At 44.0% G+C, this 17,106-nt stretch overlaps 1 long non-coding RNA gene across 1 annotated transcript in view; it reads right to left on the reverse strand.

The window, feature by feature from the left end:
- Positions 1-16,450, reverse strand: part of LOC121433694 — an 89,770-nt gene extending 73,320 nt beyond the window's left edge. Inside the window, exon 1 of the long non-coding RNA XR_005972347.1 lies at positions 16,378-16,450. This is a non-coding gene — a long non-coding RNA (uncharacterized LOC121433694). The remainder of the gene's footprint in view (positions 1-16,377) is intronic.
- Between the last annotated feature and the right edge of the window lie 656 nt (positions 16,451-17,106).

The raw sequence follows: 17,106 nt of genomic DNA on the forward strand, positions 1-17,106 counted from the left end.
GAGACTTTGGGTGATTGCTCAGGTAGCCAGTAGTCCCTGTCATCTACTGCACATTTTAGAAGCTGCTTGATTACACTTCCTACCTATTCAAGTAATATTATCTCCCTTCTCAGGCCTTCAGTGGGGTCTAAGATTAGATAGTCAGTAGTTACCGTCCTCTTATGATCTAGCCAAGTCATTTTTAATACAAAACTTAGATTCCTTAGGATAGAATGTCTATTATCATATACACATTGATCATAGTGTATATAGTTTTGTATTGAGTTTGGAACGCTCTTATTTAAACAAAAGGGGGAGGTGCTGTGGGAGCTCCTTCAGTCAATAGCCTTTAAGATACCAGCCTACTTGAGCATGGTCTCATACTATAATTGCTGAGGTAAAATACCTAGCTCTCTCGCTTCACTTAGGGCTGCTGGATTAGGTTCCTGTTTCCTGTTCATGCAGAGGACTGTGATCTAGGACTGTGATCTGTGAATCTACATCTAAATAAATAGCCCTTTATTATATAAAAAGGGGGGGGGATGAATTGCTGTGTTAACACCATATTAGTGGATTTCAAAAGCAATATTGAGTCAAAGAATTAACTCATCCAGTATAATTCCATATGACTCTCTAACACAGACAAAGTTAAAGAGCTGGGGAAGCCAGGAGGACTGACAGAGTAAGGGAGGGAGGAAGGGAAGAAGGGAGGGAGAGAATAACATTAAAGAAACTCCAAGACAGCTGGGTAGGATCACCACAAAACCCAGGATCTTCCTTTTCTAGTGGAGTTAAGAGTGAGGGGTGGTACACAGCCGCGTGAGCAAGCGCAGGTGAAGCAGCCTCTTCTGTGTTGTGCACACACTGTTCTGTTGTATTGCTCTGTAACAGATCCTGCATTAGAGGGAATCTGAACTTCGGGGCTACTAAAAATAGATAGATGCCTTAGTCAGCAAGAAGCTGTAAAATTGGCAAGATACATGAGACAGAGGATTCCTGGGACCTCCTCGGGGTGCTGCCAAGGAGCAAGGAGAAGCCTCGCCTTGATAGTCACGTGACTGGCAGCCCACTCGGACCACCCCCAATGAGAGGTCAGAGAAACAAGATGTGCACCAAGGACAGGCTTCTGCCTTCAGTATACTTTCTCCTTCCACATCAAAAGCGCCCAGGGAAAAGGAGCAGGGGATTACACTCATCCCCTGGGCAGACAGTAATGGAAGAAACCACAATCTGCCTATTCATCATGTCATAAATCAGGCTTCTAGACACACCACAGACTGAGTCTCGAAAGACACTACAGAGCAGGAGTAAGCCTTACTGAGTCGTCTAGTCTATCTCAGAGAGCAGGGTGACAGGAGCATGCGCAGAACTTTCGGCTAGTAGAGAAGGATAGCTGTCCCAGACTCAAGAATTCTCTCTCTGGCGACAATGTATCAGATTCCAAGTGCCCTAGTTCCCACCGTAGTGACTTCTAAGCCACAACAGCGCTGTTTATGTCTGCCAAAACTGCCGCGTTATTACTCTGCCCAGACGTCTGTTGTCAGGAGTGCCTCTCGCGGCCGCCTCAGTGACTTCCTCCCACGTCAGGACATCTTAGAGGGAATGGGCAAAGCAAGAGCTGGTTCCAGGTGCTCTACTTTGTTGCTTGGATGGCTCTTTCTAGGTGCAGTTTCTGCAGGTCTGCTTGTCTGCGGTCCTTGAAGGTGCCCATCCTTAATAGGCTTCCGGATAACACATCACAGGTCTGGTTTGAATGTGAATCACAGTCCACCGAGGAGAGCCAAGGAAGGAACTCTCACAGGCAGGGATCTGGAAGTAGGAGCTGATGCAGACACCATGGAAGAGAGCTGCTTACTGGCTTGCTTTCCATGGCTTGCTCAGTCTTCTTTCTTATAGAAACCAGGATCATCAGCCTAGGGTTGGCACCAACTAACTACCATGTGCTGGGTCCTCCACCATTGATCAGAAATTGAGAAAATGCCATACAGTTGGATCTCACAGACAGGTAGATCTCATGGAAGCTTTTCAACTGGGGCTCCTTCGTTTCTGATGGCTCTAGCTTGTGTCACGATGACACACACAACCAACCAGTACCGCTGACCTCTTGTCAACTTGACACACGAGCACACCACTATGAAGCTATAACCCTTCTTTTCTTATTCATCCCTAAGATTTCACATCAAAACATAAATAACTTTAAAAGTTCCAGAGTCTTTACAAATTCAAACACATTAACAGTTCTGTCCCTTTTAAACAGCCAATTTTTTTTTAAATCCAAGTTTTTTTAAAAAAAATTCAAAGCTTCTCAACTGTGGGCTCCAATAAAAATACTTTCATACTTCAAGAGGGAAAAATCAGGGCACAGTCATAATCAAATCAAAGTAAAACCAAATTCCAAGCACACAGCGGCTGGGATTCACTCACGAGCTTCTGAACTCCTCCAAAGAGCTTGGGTCACTTCTCTGGTTCCACCCTCTGCAGCAATACAGCCTGTCTTCTGGACTCCGGCTGTCTCCACTCCACTGCTGCTACTGTTCTTGATGTTCAGCTCATGGTCCTGGCACCTCCAGAAGGCTGTGGTCTTCCGCTGCAACTGGGCTGCATTGTCACCAAACCTCTCATAGGCTCTCTTCACGGTGTCAAATCTCAACTTCTTTGCATGATCCCTTCAGTCCTGGGCCTTCAACTGCACCTTCACCAATGACGTTTCCTAGCCTCTCACAGCGCCAAACCTCAGCCGCTCTCCATGACCCCGTCATACCTTTCAAACCTCCTGGATAATTTACCTTGACCAAATCCAGCTGCCAACATGAGGTACAACCTTAGCCACATCTGGAACACAGCTTCTCTGTGCCCTCAGGAAGCATTTCCCAGAAGATTTTACTGCATTGATGCTGGTCCCTTCTTCATCACCACTAGTTCCTTAGCTCCAGCCATCCAGCATCAAGTATCCCAACAAAACAAAGTTTTGCTTTAGCAGTTCTGGTATCTTGTTTATCACAGCTGGTTCTTCAGTCCCAGCTCATCAGAACCACAGGATCTTAATTCAAAATAACCAATGGCCCTGATAGAGTCTGCCCTTAAACTTCCCTCTGAAACTTCACAAGCCCGGCCTCCATCTTCCACACTGCTCTTAGTATTCTTATCTTCCAAGCACCTAAAGAACGTCCCACTGAGCTCTTAACACTCAATGGTTTTTATAACCCAAAGATCCAAAGTACTACCACAATCCTTGTCAAAACATGGTCAGGTTTGTCACAACAATACCCCACTCCTGGTACCAATTTGTCTTAGTTAGGGTTTCTGTTGCTGCAACAAATCACCATGGCCAAAGAGCAAGTTGGGGAAGAAAGGGTTTATTTGGCTTGCACTTCCAGCTCATAGTCCATCGTTGAAGGAAGTCAGAACAGGAACTTAAGTAATGCTGGAACCTGGAGGCAGGAACTGATGCAGAAACCATGGAGGCTTCTGTTTACAGGCTTGTTTTCCATGACTTTCTCAGCCTGCAGGACCACCAGCCCAGGGATGGCACCACCTGCCATGGGTTGAGTCCTGCCCCATAGATCACTAATTGTCAAAATGAATTACAGCTGGATTCATGGAGGCTTTTCCTCAACTGAAGCTTCCTTCTCTCTGATGACACTAGCTTGTGTCAACTAGCAAGGACACATGGTAAGTGCTTTCACCCACCAAGGGATCTCACTAGTCCTCTCAAACAAAGTTCAAAATGTATTTGAGGCCCGATACCATTCTAACATCGTTATGGGAATTTCTATGAGCTATAAAGCTCGAGCTCTGATCAGAATAAAGTGTTCACTGCCATACTTCCAACCTTACCATCCTCTCCAAGTGTGCCCCACATACTCCGCAGCCCAGCTTCCCTCACACCAATGTCGCCATCTTGACACATGCCTTTGCGATAGATTGGACAAAAAGCAAAGATCACTTTCCAGCAAGTCAGGCTTTCCCTGTCTGCTTTCTCCTGACTTCCACCTTTCACTGTCCAGGTGCAACAGGACTTTCTGCCTCCACACAATGCAGGGCTGACAGAGAAAGCTTCCTGCCCCCCCCCCCCCCACACTTCCTTGAAGTCTTCTTTCTGCATGGCAGTTCCTGTTGTAGCCATCTCTCAAAGTCACACTATCTTCTCAGGTAGAAAACAGTTCTCGGCCTGGAGAGATGGCTCAGAGGTTAAGAGCACTGACTGTTCTTACAGAGGTCCTGAGTTCAATTCCCAGCAATCACATGGTGGCTCACAGCCATCTTCAATGAATGAGATCTGGTGCCCTCTTCTGGCCTACAGGCATACATGCAGACAGAACACTGTATACATAGTAAATTAATTAATTAATTTAAAAAACAAAACAATGCTCCCCCACACAGTCAGTGTATCTATTTGTATTGCCCTGTTGGAACTTATAGAAGCTAGAACTAGGCTTCCATAGTGCTTGGCTTTGGCATCTGCCTTATCCGGTTCCGAGAAGCTCAGCTTCCAGTATCCACTTTCTCAGTTTGCTTCTCCTGCTCAGAGGAAAGCATCACTCCAGCAACTGATACATCATGGATGGCAGAATATGTGTATATGTGTGCCTATTTTTCTTTTTTTCCTCTTCCTCTTCTCTTGGGATTTGTCTGGGTTTTTCATCTTTTCAGCTCTAGGTGAGCTGTCTGGAGACAGATGGAAGCCCCATGAGCCTCAAGTTTGTCATTAGACTGTCATTGCAGTACCCTTTCTCTGGCTCGGTATGAGGACAAACTGTTTGCCAACAAAGTGTGTCTTGCTTCGTCTCTTCTAAACCAAGACTTTAGTGACTATGAACTTCTCTCATTCCCCTACTCTAGACTTAGCACTGTGCTGTTGGGAGCTGTGAACCCCCAGATCCTGAATTTCTTGTAAACAACTTGTTTCCCCCCTGATCTGAATGCCTACAGCTGCTCTGAGCACGAGACCCTCAGGAGTTCCTGATGGCAAGGGAATAGTTTCTGGTGCTTTTGGCTGGGGTGTGGCTATCCCTATCTAAGCTGCCCCTGGACACAATAAAGGGGGCATTCTTGGGGCGTTCTGTTTCAAGAATTCTGATTTCAAAGATGACCTATGTCTCTGTCTGTGAGACTGTGTATTTCAGTCTCCAGCCCCTTGCCCGGCTCGCGAGTATGGACGCTTCAATGTGATACTGCATCATCAAGTTAAAACTAATCTACACTAAACCCAAAGCCAGGACTGAGCAATACAATCCACACTAGCCATGAAAATGGTATTTAGTGTGTGTGCATGCATGTAAGTTAACCCTTTCTCCAGTCTTTTCTGCTCATCAGTCCATGTTTCTACTCAGAACTGCAGACATTTGACACAAATTAATTTCTTTTCAGGTGGACTTTTTTGCGTTCCTTAAGCTATTGCCCCTCATGACTGACGCATAGGCAAATATTTAAATATTGCATTTACGGCTTTATATAAATGACTCGCTCAAGTGCGGTAAGTTATTTCAGCAGAATATTTAAAGAGAATATAAGCAGCATAACTTTGTCAATATTGTTTTAATATCATTACTCCTGCTTTTATAAAAGTCTCCAGCATACCCAGGACTCCTAATTTAATGAACTTCCCTTGTAATGGATAAAGATGGGAACATAAAATGCTAAATAAACCATGAAGTTAAATTCTAATAGTTTCATATAGGGAGCAAAGAGTGGGTATTAGATTTCAAAAGGAGGGTGCCAGGAGAAGCTCAGGCCTCTTCCCAGCCCAGCATTGTCGGTGGGATTGTGGAGAGAGAGATTTTCACAAGGGTGTTCCTTACACTAGGAAATTCCAGCGGTTTCTGTCAGAGTGGGGATCACTATTAATGTGAGGGACGAATGCCAGCCCCTGTGTTAGTTCAAGTCACATAAAGCGATCATGGGGTGGACTGGCTTCTCTGAGAACAGCTGCCCCCAGGATGCTGGGTAGCTGTCCATCTTGAAGCCCAAAGTGTAAACACTCCCTCCAGCTGGCCTCGCCAGCAGGTTCCAGCTGACACCTGAGAAGCCCCCAGCCAGCATATGGGTAACAAGTGATGTGCTGCCCAAAGCCCACCTAGCTTACACAGCAAAGCAAACTCCCTGAGCGTGGAGTTCGCACAGTCACGCCCACGTCACCTTCAGTGCTTGAACATACGGAAACAGCTCTAGTAAAGACTGTTTAAAACATTAATCTGCTTCTGCCAAACACACGACAGAAAATGGATGTACGCAGCTTTCAAGGAAACTCCGGGAGGACAATGAAGTTAAAGGTCCTTTGAGGCAAAAGCCTGGGCTGCTTACTCAAAGGTTTCCTATCTTTGTTTGTGTGGGGATAGCACAATAACAGAAGGCGTCTAGATAAGGGGTGCCATGGCCGCAGTATTCACAGGAGACAGCCTAATCAAAAATCACTTCTGGGAGTCAAAAAATGCCTGCCCAACTCGGTCTAACCTTTGGTCCTGAAGCCCTGATTATCCCTGTGTCTTTGTATTTACTTCATCCAAGTTGACTTGTAGCCAGAGCAATGCATCAAGGTTTTCTGTAAAATCCTGTGGTGAAGTCCCAGATGTTACACAATAAAGAACTCCAGAGTGACTGAGCACAGAACTCATGCTGCGGGGCTAGTCAAAGTGAAAGCGCATTGCCTCTATCACCGGGGTCGCTCCTCTGTGTAACCCAAAGTGATAAGCACCAATGATGCTGCCACATTTTATTTTATTGAGATCTAGTTATTTTCATTTTATGGTTATGGTGTTTTGCCTGCATGTATGACTAGCCTTCACTAAGTTAGTCTGTACCATATACGTTTCTATTGCCCTTGGCGGTCAGAAGAGGATGCCTGGTCTCCTAGAACTGGAGTTACAAGTGGTTGATAGCAGCCATGAGGGTGCTAGAAATCAAACTGTGATCTTCTAGAAGAGCAGCCAGTGGTCTACAGTGCTGAACCATCTCCCCAGTGCTACCCCCTTCTTTTATTTGATACAGTTTGTCTGTCCAACCCCTGAGGGTGTAAGAGTCAGAGCCAGCAGGGAATAACTGTTTTCCCTGCTAGCAGGTCCTTCGATTGGGCAGAGTCACTAGAAAACAAATTAAGGGTTTTTTTTAATCTTAATGATATATATATATATATATATATATATATATATTACATTTATCTGTGTATGTGGTGTGGGGGGGGGGGTTATGCCATAGCACCTGTGTGAAAGGCAGAGAACAGCTTGTAGAAATCAGTTTTCTCTTTCCACTGTGTGAGTCCTGGAGGTTGAGTTTGAATTCCCAGCCTTGGCAGCAATTCTCCTTAGCCATCGAATCCTCTTGCTGACATCTGCCACCCCATCTTAATGCTTTATTTTCAAGTCTTTCTTTACATCATCTTCTTTAAAAGATAAAATGGAATCTTATTCATTAGAATTTTTGCCAGCTAAAGTAATGTCGGGGAAATGGTGGGGTAAAACTCAAACATCTTTCTAGAAACACTAGAAGAAGAGATCAGTTGGCATTTGTATAACTGAACCAAAGAGGAGGATGGTCATTGGACCCCTTGGAGCTTCGTCTTTTACCTGGACAGATGAATGTTTTGGTAAGAAATGTTGGCTTTGAAGAGATGGGTCAGTGGTTAAGAATGCATACAGCTCTTGCAAAGGATTCGAGTTTGATTCCTAGCCCCACATTGGGTGGTTCCCAACCTGTAACTCCAGCTCCAAGAGCATCTGGCACCTCTGACCTCCAAGGACACAGATCTCCATACAGAGCTACATACATAATTAAATAAAATAAATCTTTTAAAGGGGGTGGAAGAGAAGCTGAAGAGATGCTTAGTGGGCAAGAATATGTTTTACTCTTCCAGAGGACACAACTTCAGTCCCCAGAACCCAAGCTGCGTGACTGACAATCTCTTCAGGCCTCGTCGGGGACTGAACTTACATGCACAAGCCCAACAGAGAAAGAGACAGAGAGAGAGAGACAGAGGGAGGAAGGGAGGAAGGGAGGAAGAGGAAGAGGGAGAAAGAGAGTTTTAAAATGTTAACTAGTTAGTTATGCTTTTTAAAAATTTTGCCAAATTAAAAAAAAAAAAGAAATGCCCCACAGCCTCTGAAAATAAAGACTATCCTTCATCACAGACCACTACACTTTAACTTCCTATTTTTTTACTTTAAATCCTAGATCCCAACACTGTCCTAACTAGTGTTATATGAACATCTTTGGAGCCAAAGATCTTTCATCATCTGGTCTGTAGTGGCCAAGGTTATCAGAACCTCTTTGATGAGATTCCAGTCACATCCTCCCTCAACTGCATATCGATCAGTCATTACTTTCTATGAAACTTTGTATTTTAAAAAGTTTGTATTTTTTAACTGTCCCAGCAATGAGTTCATCATCCACTTCACCTAAAGTTCTATTTTATTTTTTTGTTTTTGGTTTTTCGAGACAACAATTCATGGATTTATACGAGTAGTCTGAGCCAGGTCCAGACATTGTAACCTCTGCATTCTGTTGCTGCGGGCTCAGCACTGCTCACCAGAAACCGCATCTTTGTTCACTTAGAGCTCATGAAATTCCAGAAACCGAAAGTATGTCAATATAAATTGCACAATTCCCAGAGTGCTTCAGGAAAAAATATGAGTTGCTTCTCCTGCTAAGAAGTAATCAATCTGAGTTAAAAAAAAAAATTCCCCAGTAAAGTTCAATGAATACCACAGTGATACACTGGGAAAAACACAGATAATCCCATGATCCCTCACTGTATCTACAGAAGAAAAATTTGCTACATCCGTATTGTTGTAACTTTCCACATCCTGAGAGCAGTATCAGTAGTGTCCTTGCCCAATCGTCCATGGTGACAAGGTCATCGTGTCCCCGATCAGCGGCGCTCAAGTTGCAGGTGGCGACCCTCTCACAGGGCTTGCGTATCAGATATTCACATTGTAAATAAAATAAATAAATTGTAATACATCACAGTAGCAAAATTACAGTCGTGATGTAGCAATGGAAATAATTTTGTGATTGAGAGTCAGCACAACATGAGGAACTCTATTAAAGAGTCAGGAAGGTTGAGAACCACTGTCCTAGTAGAAAAGGTCCCCAAGCTTTCTACACAAAAGCGCCTTTGAAAGCCAAGCACTATTCACACATATGCACAAAGTTTAATAGCTGTATGCCCTCTTACCAATAAGTGCTGAACAAAGAAGAGTTTTTCTCATCTGTGGCCTTTGAGATCTGATAACCACCGTTAGCTTTTCCCACACTGCCAGTGGTATTGTTGTGCGTGTTGTGCACACTGCCCCAAGAACTCAAAAGCTTGGAAACAAAACTTGGCACCCCTGTTGGTGTGTGAACCTGTGGAGTGAGGTCATGCTATTGTTGACAGCGTTTGCTTCATCAAATAAGAATGTGTGTCCTGCATTGTCCTTCCCATGTCAACAAAAGCAAGAGAACAATTAAAACAATTTCTTCTTAATTCATCACGAAAGTGATATGTAAATCCATCCAGCTATGTGTATGCTCCTTGAGTTGGGAACAGCTTTTGCTTTAGAACCTAGCTTTAAAAAACAGTCACAGACACTTATTAAAAACACAAACCCAAGAGCTACGGAGATGGCTCAGTCCATGGAGTGTTCCCCAGGCAAGCCTGAAGACCCGAGTTCAATCCCTCAAACTCAAACGTGATTGTTATTATTGTTGTGTTAAGGATATGCTCATAACCCCAGTTCTTGGAATACAGAGGCAGAGGGTCATGTGTCCTGTTGGCCAGTCAGCTGGTCTAGCCAAATTCAGGTTCCGGTAGAGACCCTGTCTCAGAAAATGAAGTGGAAGGTGAAGAAGGCACCAGATGGCAACCTCTGGCTCACACGCACACACATGTACACACACACACACACACACACACACACACACAGACACAGCCATCCACACAAACATGCGTAGCTGAAATGATAAAGTTTCCCTTTTGTGGAGAGGAGCTCAGCCAGAGAGAAGCAAACAGTGGAAGACCATTGCACCACCCAAAGGAAGCACTGTGGAGCCTTGGATTCCAAACCACAACACCAGTCAGACATTCCAGCTCCACCTTAGCATGCAGACCAGGCCTGGGCAGCCTTCCTAGACATTCTAGGCATTGTGTTAAATTTTCCAGCCTAGTAGCATTCTTCACACGTATTTCTAGGACACTTATTGGATGCATCTATCTTCTTACGAGTCAGTGTCTGGTGTGTGATGTATCATTCTGTTCTACCTCACTCAAAGAGTTCCAATTTGAAGAGAAGAACAATAGGGCAGAAAACCAGGCAATGTGTTGTGTTAGCTGTCTGTTCGAGTACAGTGGTCCTGAGAAGTGTTTGGAATGGAGAGAAGATAGAATAAATGAGTACATGAAGGGAGATCTAGGATGGCACCACCTTCTCTTTGAGGGAAGATTTGTCGATGGCAGCAACATTTCCCAAGGCCTGGAAGCCACGAGGGTCCAGTTCCTGGGCAGCTGCTACACTTCCCTCTCTTAGGAAGGTGCCAAGAGTGTTGGGGAGTTTTTCCTTACTGGATTTACTTTGATTTATACTTGATCTTTACTTGCTTTTTGCTCCAGGTAAGCATATTAATATGCTCCACACAGCCTGAACTGACCAGTGTGTTCCAAGGAAACTCAAGCTATAACCTACATCACAGGGTCTCTCTCCCAAAGCAAATGACCTCACAGCCCTGCGGGGAGACCTTGTGGGTGACCCAAGAGGCAGTCCTGCTGTGATGGGGCTCACTGGCTCCTTCCAGTCTATAAACCTCTATAGTAGGAGGTGGAATGTGCCTTTCCTATGAGTGTGCCTTAAAGGGTGATGCACAGTTAGCTTTCTGTGCCGATACAGAGTCGCCTGACTGATAAACTCAACAGAAAAAATGTAGCAATGTCCCAGTCCTTAGCAGAACTTATCAGGAAACCCACTGTGAAGTGGCTGGCAGAGAGATCTACTGGTATTAAGCTCCTTCTAATGTATCTCTGCCTGTTAAGACCCCAGCCTTCTGGGGCAGACTTTAGGGCCTCTGGCACTGGCACCAGGATTTATCCCTAGTGTTTGTACTGGCTTTTTGGAACCCATTCTCTTTGGAGAGATACCTTACTCAGTCTAGATATAGTGGGGGGGTGGTGTCTTGATCCTGCCTCAAAGCTATGTGCTAGACTTTGTTTACTCCTTATAGAAAGTCTTACCCTCTCTGAGGAGTGGATGGGATGGGATAGAGGGGAAGGTGGAGGAGCAAGGGTGGGGCGAAGAGTGGGAACTGGATTTGACATGAAAATGGGAAAAGATAGATATTTTAAAATAAATTTTAAAAAAAACAGCCCTTACAAATGTGTGTCTATCACCAAATTGAGAAATAAATACTAACAGAGAAAGGTCTCATTTTTCCTCTTTTGTTTATTGCATCAACAGTTTTTAAAGGTTTGTGTAGAAAATATGAGATATTTCTAAAATTAATTCAGGTTGACAAATAGATTTTGACTTTCTTTTTTGTAGGGTTTGTGAGGGTGTGTGGTTTGTGTATGGGTACCTACAGAGGCTGGAAGAGGGTGTTGGGGTCCTGGAGTTTGATCACAGGTGGTTGTGAGCCACCCGACATGCATGCCGTGAACTGAACTTAGGTCCCTGGAGCAGCAATATTTTGTAACCACTGATCCGTTTCTCTAGCTCCAGACATTGACTTACGTGATACCAATATATATGCTACATCTCTTAATTCATAATAATATTGTAGCAAGTTTTTATTTTATAAGAATCAATGACCAAGTCCCTCAAGCACCTCAAAATTATCTTAGAACATTTAAAAATAATTTATGGTTAGCATACCAAAAACTGGGTTTCATTATGACATTTTCATGCCCGTGTATTATTATACATTGTCACCCTGAAGGCTGCCTTCCCCAGCTTTCAACATTTAAATTTTATTTTGATTTCATTTTTCTTTTCCAGTGCTGAGATTTGAGCTCAGGGCCCTTGTGTGTGTTAGCCAAACGCTCTACTGTTAGGTAACTTCCCCAGTGCAACCCAAATGATATTTTTAAAATGTTGTAGGTTTGGCTGATAGTTTGTTTTTAACCTGAACAGTAAAAGGGATATCGTAGGATAGAACTTCAGAGTTGGAAAGATACCTCCAATACCCTCAGATTTGTACATGAGGTGAAGTTAAAACACAGCATTGGATTTGGGGCTGCTAAGACGATTTGCACACCATGATCTCCTAATTACAAATGAAGGTATAGTTATAGCACTCGCACTGTCTTGCACACTTTTCTATTGCTCCAACGAACACCATGACCATAACGACTATAGAAGGAAGGACTTGTCTGGGCAGACAGTTCAGTGCTAAGGCTAAGGGCCCACCACCGTCACAGCAGGGAAGCAGACATGACGGGGCATTAAACTGAGAGCTCACATTTTTAACCAAAAGCAGAAAACAAAAAGAGTAAACTAGGAGATATATGGCTTTTAAAACCTCACAACCTGCACCCATTGACACACTTCTTCCAATAAGACCACATCTCCTAAGCTCCCCAAACAGTGCCACCAGCTGGGGACCAGGTATTCAAATGCCCAAGACTATGGGGTACATCTCACTCAAAATCACCACAAGCACAGAGTTTTTTTGTTTGGGGGGGGGTGGTGGCTTTTGTTGTCATTGTTGTTTCTTTGTTTGTTGTACAAGGAACACACAGAAAATTTCCCGTTAAAGTCAAACACAAACATATGTGAACAAAATGGTTTTGAAAATGGACTATTTGAGACTCTATCCTGGACTTTGAAGTTAAAAGCCCAGCTGTATAGCCAGGAAACAAACATATCACTTCCTGCCTCAGAGAGAAACATTAAGATATGTGAATTTATTAGAAATTGCCCCTAGACAATCTTTTAGACAGAGAGAGAATCTGTGACAAGTGCTATGGACATAGGACCTCTAGGCATTGGTTTCTCCCAGAGATCCGTCTTGACTTCTTCTCTCTAGGCTCCCAGCTTACTTGGCAATAATCTCACTTGAAACCCGCTGTTGCACTTGGAGCTGCAACCAGTTCCAGAGGCGTACGCTCACAGTGTTTTGAAAACAGCATCCAGCAAGAGAAAAAGCAGCTTCCAGATGGAGGAAGTGAGTGTTCTGTTCTATATTAGGTTAGGCACTTGGTAGGAAAAGGGAGGCTCATTCGAGTTGACTCACTAACTTGTTGTTACTGACCAAAGCCTTCCCAAATAACAGGCTGCCCAGCTAAGGAATGGAGCGCCAGACATCAAACATTGGAAATCTCCCAGGATTAGTTCAAACCCAAGCAATCTACAGCAGATCTTTCATCATAGGCAGACAGATGTGGTGGCACATACATTTATCCCTCACACTCGGAGACAGAGGCAGGGAGATGGAACTCTGTAAATTAGATAGCCTGATCTACCTAGGGAGCTGAAGCCTAGTCAGGGCTACACGATAAGATCCTATCTCAAAATATAATAATAATTTGAAAATAAAAAATAATAAGGTGATGAACAATAGAAAAACATACCCCCAAATAAATTTAAAAAGTCAAATTTTAGTGAATTTTGTTGATTTTTCTTATATTGCACAAAACTATAAAATCAAGAGTGTTTAACTTCTCCTCAAAAAAAGTGTGAGTTTCATAGCTGGCGCGTGTACGTAGCATCTGCTCTTAACCAGCGACGTGGAATGCTGTGCACAATCCAGTTGCCGATGTGTACCCCCGGAAAGACAGCAAGTGAAATGGACTTAGGAGTTCTGCTTAAAATATGCTGTCCTTAAGAAGTACGGCTGATGTATGCTGAGAGACATAGAAACACGTATGCGTAAGAGCTTAAGGATAAAAATTACAGGACCTGAAAGATGGCGCGGTGGCTAAGACCATTTGTCCCTCCTCTTCCAGTAGACCAGAGTTCAGCTCCCAGCACCCACATCAGGCTGCTCACAACTGGCTGTAACTCCAGCTCCAGGGAATTCAGTGTCCTTTTCTAGCCTCCAAGGGCACACACACACACACACACACACACACGCATGCACACACACACAAATTAAATCTTTTTTAAAGGAATAGAAACGTTAGAACTTCCCAATGTCCTATCACAGAAGAGTGAGCAAGAATATCATGTTGTAATCAAGAAATCATAGAATGACATTATGCAGCAGCACGGATTCCTCTCAGCAGTGTGCTTGTAGACTAACACTTCTGTTCATGCATCTGATGCTAACTAATGAAGGCAGTAGTTTCCCATTGATTGACATCCTGACACTCTCAGACCCGGTCGCCAGCAGACACAGAATTAACTTGTGTACTCAACAGACAGGTTTCTGCTTCTCTCTGATTTGGGCACCGGAAGACTTTTTCTATACAACATTTGTAAAAGGATGTTGTGTGAACATTTGTCTACAGTGCATGAGGCTCTGAGTTCCATCCCCAGCACTAAAAAAAAAAAAAAAAAAAAAAAAAAAAAAAAAAAAAAATGCAATAAAACCAAAGGATATTATGAACTATTTTGTGGCGTTTTTTAGTCACAGAAGTGATATCTAATGGCCCATCACTCTTCAGAACTTATTTAAAATTCCCAGGTCAACTATAACCAATAAGCCAGGATTTCTGAGCTGAGTCTGCAGCATCTCTGTTTTATTTTTAAAAAGGTCTTGAGGATATCGTAAGCAAAAATCACAAAAATAGCAACTCAATAAATCACCTATGGACTAATTAGAAGAAGGCGTCCTCATTTGAACTTGACCTAAGTCTAATCCTGAGCTGAGACTGGAGCACATCTGGAGACCTGATGCAGCAGAGCCAGTGATGTTCTAAATCAAATGAAAACAGTCCTTTCACTGAAAGCTACGGTCCTGTAGTTGGCACGAGAGCTAACTGCAAGAAGAAGGAGACAAAGCATGGACCAGGGGTTCGACAGGTGGCCAAGCCTCCCAGTTATGATACTCTTTAGGCCTCCCTCTTGGCAGTAGCAACAGGTGGTGGCCAGCAGGACACAAGAGTTACTGGCAGATACCTAGATGGTCTGTACTGAAGTGTTCAGAAGCTGGTAGAAGATTTATTGCCAGAGCAAAGCCAACAGCAGTCAGGTTGCGCGAAGAAGTCCCCCAGCAGGTCCTCTTCTATCCCTGTGTGGATATCAACCTGACACACACAGTGTGATCCTTTCCATTTTTAAGATTTATTTTCATTTGTGGATATGTACATGTGATATGTATGTGTGTGTCTATATGGCTGTGTGACAGAAGGTGCTCATAGAGGCCAGAACAGGGTATTGGATCCCTGACCCTCTGTAGAGCTGGAGTTATGGACAGTGGTGGACAGCCTGGTACGGATGTTGGGAATCAAATTCCAGTCCTCTGCCTCTGCCAGAGCAGTGTGTGATCTTAAGCCCTAGTACACCTTTCTAGTCTCACAATTATGAGTCTTCAATCTTGAGTAGATGAGCTCAGCCAATAGGCATTTAGGAACCTCGTGTTCTCATAAATCTACATAGGTATGTAAGTCCTCAGTTACAGGGTCTGCCCATCTCCGTGGTGTAAGCTTTCCCACCCACCCTGGTTAATAGTAGCCCCATTCTGCCAAATGCTAAACTGGCTCCCTGCTCTGCTGAGTATCACCCAGCTCTGGGAAACACTGGGTCATTCTTCAACCAACAAGACCCGCCAAAGTCAGCTGACCTTACGGACACACACATTCAAGTTCTCATGCTCTGCTGGAGAAGGGACGAGTCTACCTGTGATTTCACTAATCTCTGTTTGACCAGATGTATCTCTCAGTCCTGCAGCTGATCTCATTACTCACTGAGCAAGGACTATAAATAATCTATAGATCCACGTGTCTGCATACCACATGAGGGCACTTTAATCTCCTCCTTTGTTAAGGCTTTTAAACTCTGTACTGGAACAGAACATTTTAAAGGTGTGGGAAAGGCAGTTTGCGGGATCGCCCTGTTAAAGATCTACTATGATAGGTGACTCCAGATGTCCGAGCTGTATCGGAGAGTATAAGAAGAAAATCAGTGGCAGAGTTTCTTCGTCGGGCTTTACACAGAATTTTGATTCATTGGAGTGATAGAATAAAATTTCCAAATTTTAAAAATAAACCATCCGTGTCAAACCCGAAGCCCCTGGAAAGCAGTCCTAGCGGCTCTAGGACCCGCAGGTCTGTGTGAATATGCTAGTCTACACATTCTCCAGTGGTACTGATGCTGCTGGTGCAGAAACCACACTTGAAGAACCTCTTCCCACTACACATGCTACACTAGCAGCAGCAAATTAGTCCCGGACATGGGAAGATGTTGGTGGGTTGCTCGACAGACTGCACAGTGAAGTTTAGAGTTTTTTTCTCAGACGGAAATGAAACATCCAGAAAACGGACCACGCTAGCAATACCTTCGCGATGAAAGTGGTTTCAGGAGTTGGAGGTTGTGGTTGTATCTGCGATGCCTAGCGTCAGTCCTACGACCTAATCAAACAGCTTTTACTTAGCATGCTCAAGGCCACCCAGCAAACTGCAGGCCTAGGCCCCAAGGGGAGCTCTCGCTCTCCAGCCTCTTCTCCACGTCTACAACAGAGTCAGTATGGGAACTGTGTACAGTTTTGTGAAAGCGCTGGGCAGAAGAGGAATAACACCAGAGAAGTCTTCGAATGTTCCTGGTGGTCAACGTTAAGCTGCCATGGTTTTCTTCCTGTGTGATTGGTTTTCTTCCTGTATGATTTTTACCACTCTTTGTGCCTTTCAACTTCCCTTTTCCTAACCAAAGCGGTTCTGTGTACAAAGGTGGTTAGTACTGAAGCCGATGCCCAAGAAAGCTGCTAACAAAAACTCCAAGTGCTATTTTTAACGCTTGGTACAGCAGGATGTGGAAGTCATTGTTTTAACATAACATCACATCACCTGGGGAAAAATAATAGAAAGAAATCTTAATCCAGGCTGCTATTTGGGGATTTTCCCTGACTCACCCACAGTACTACAACTCGAGCTTCTAACTGGCCTACAATCTGTTATTTCACCCTTAGTGTTCCTCGGCTTGTTCGCTTTCAGTGACTTTGAATTGGAATGCGACCTTTTGCTTTGTGGTCCTGTGTGAGAGTATCGAGCATGCTTTCCTGCAGATTTCA

The sequence above is a fragment of the Microtus oregoni genome, unplaced genomic scaffold (assembly GCF_018167655.1).
Source record: "Microtus oregoni isolate MIOR12 unplaced genomic scaffold, Mior012 000040F_ref0000088, whole genome shotgun sequence".
NCBI lineage: Eukaryota > Metazoa > Chordata > Mammalia > Rodentia > Cricetidae > Microtus > Microtus oregoni.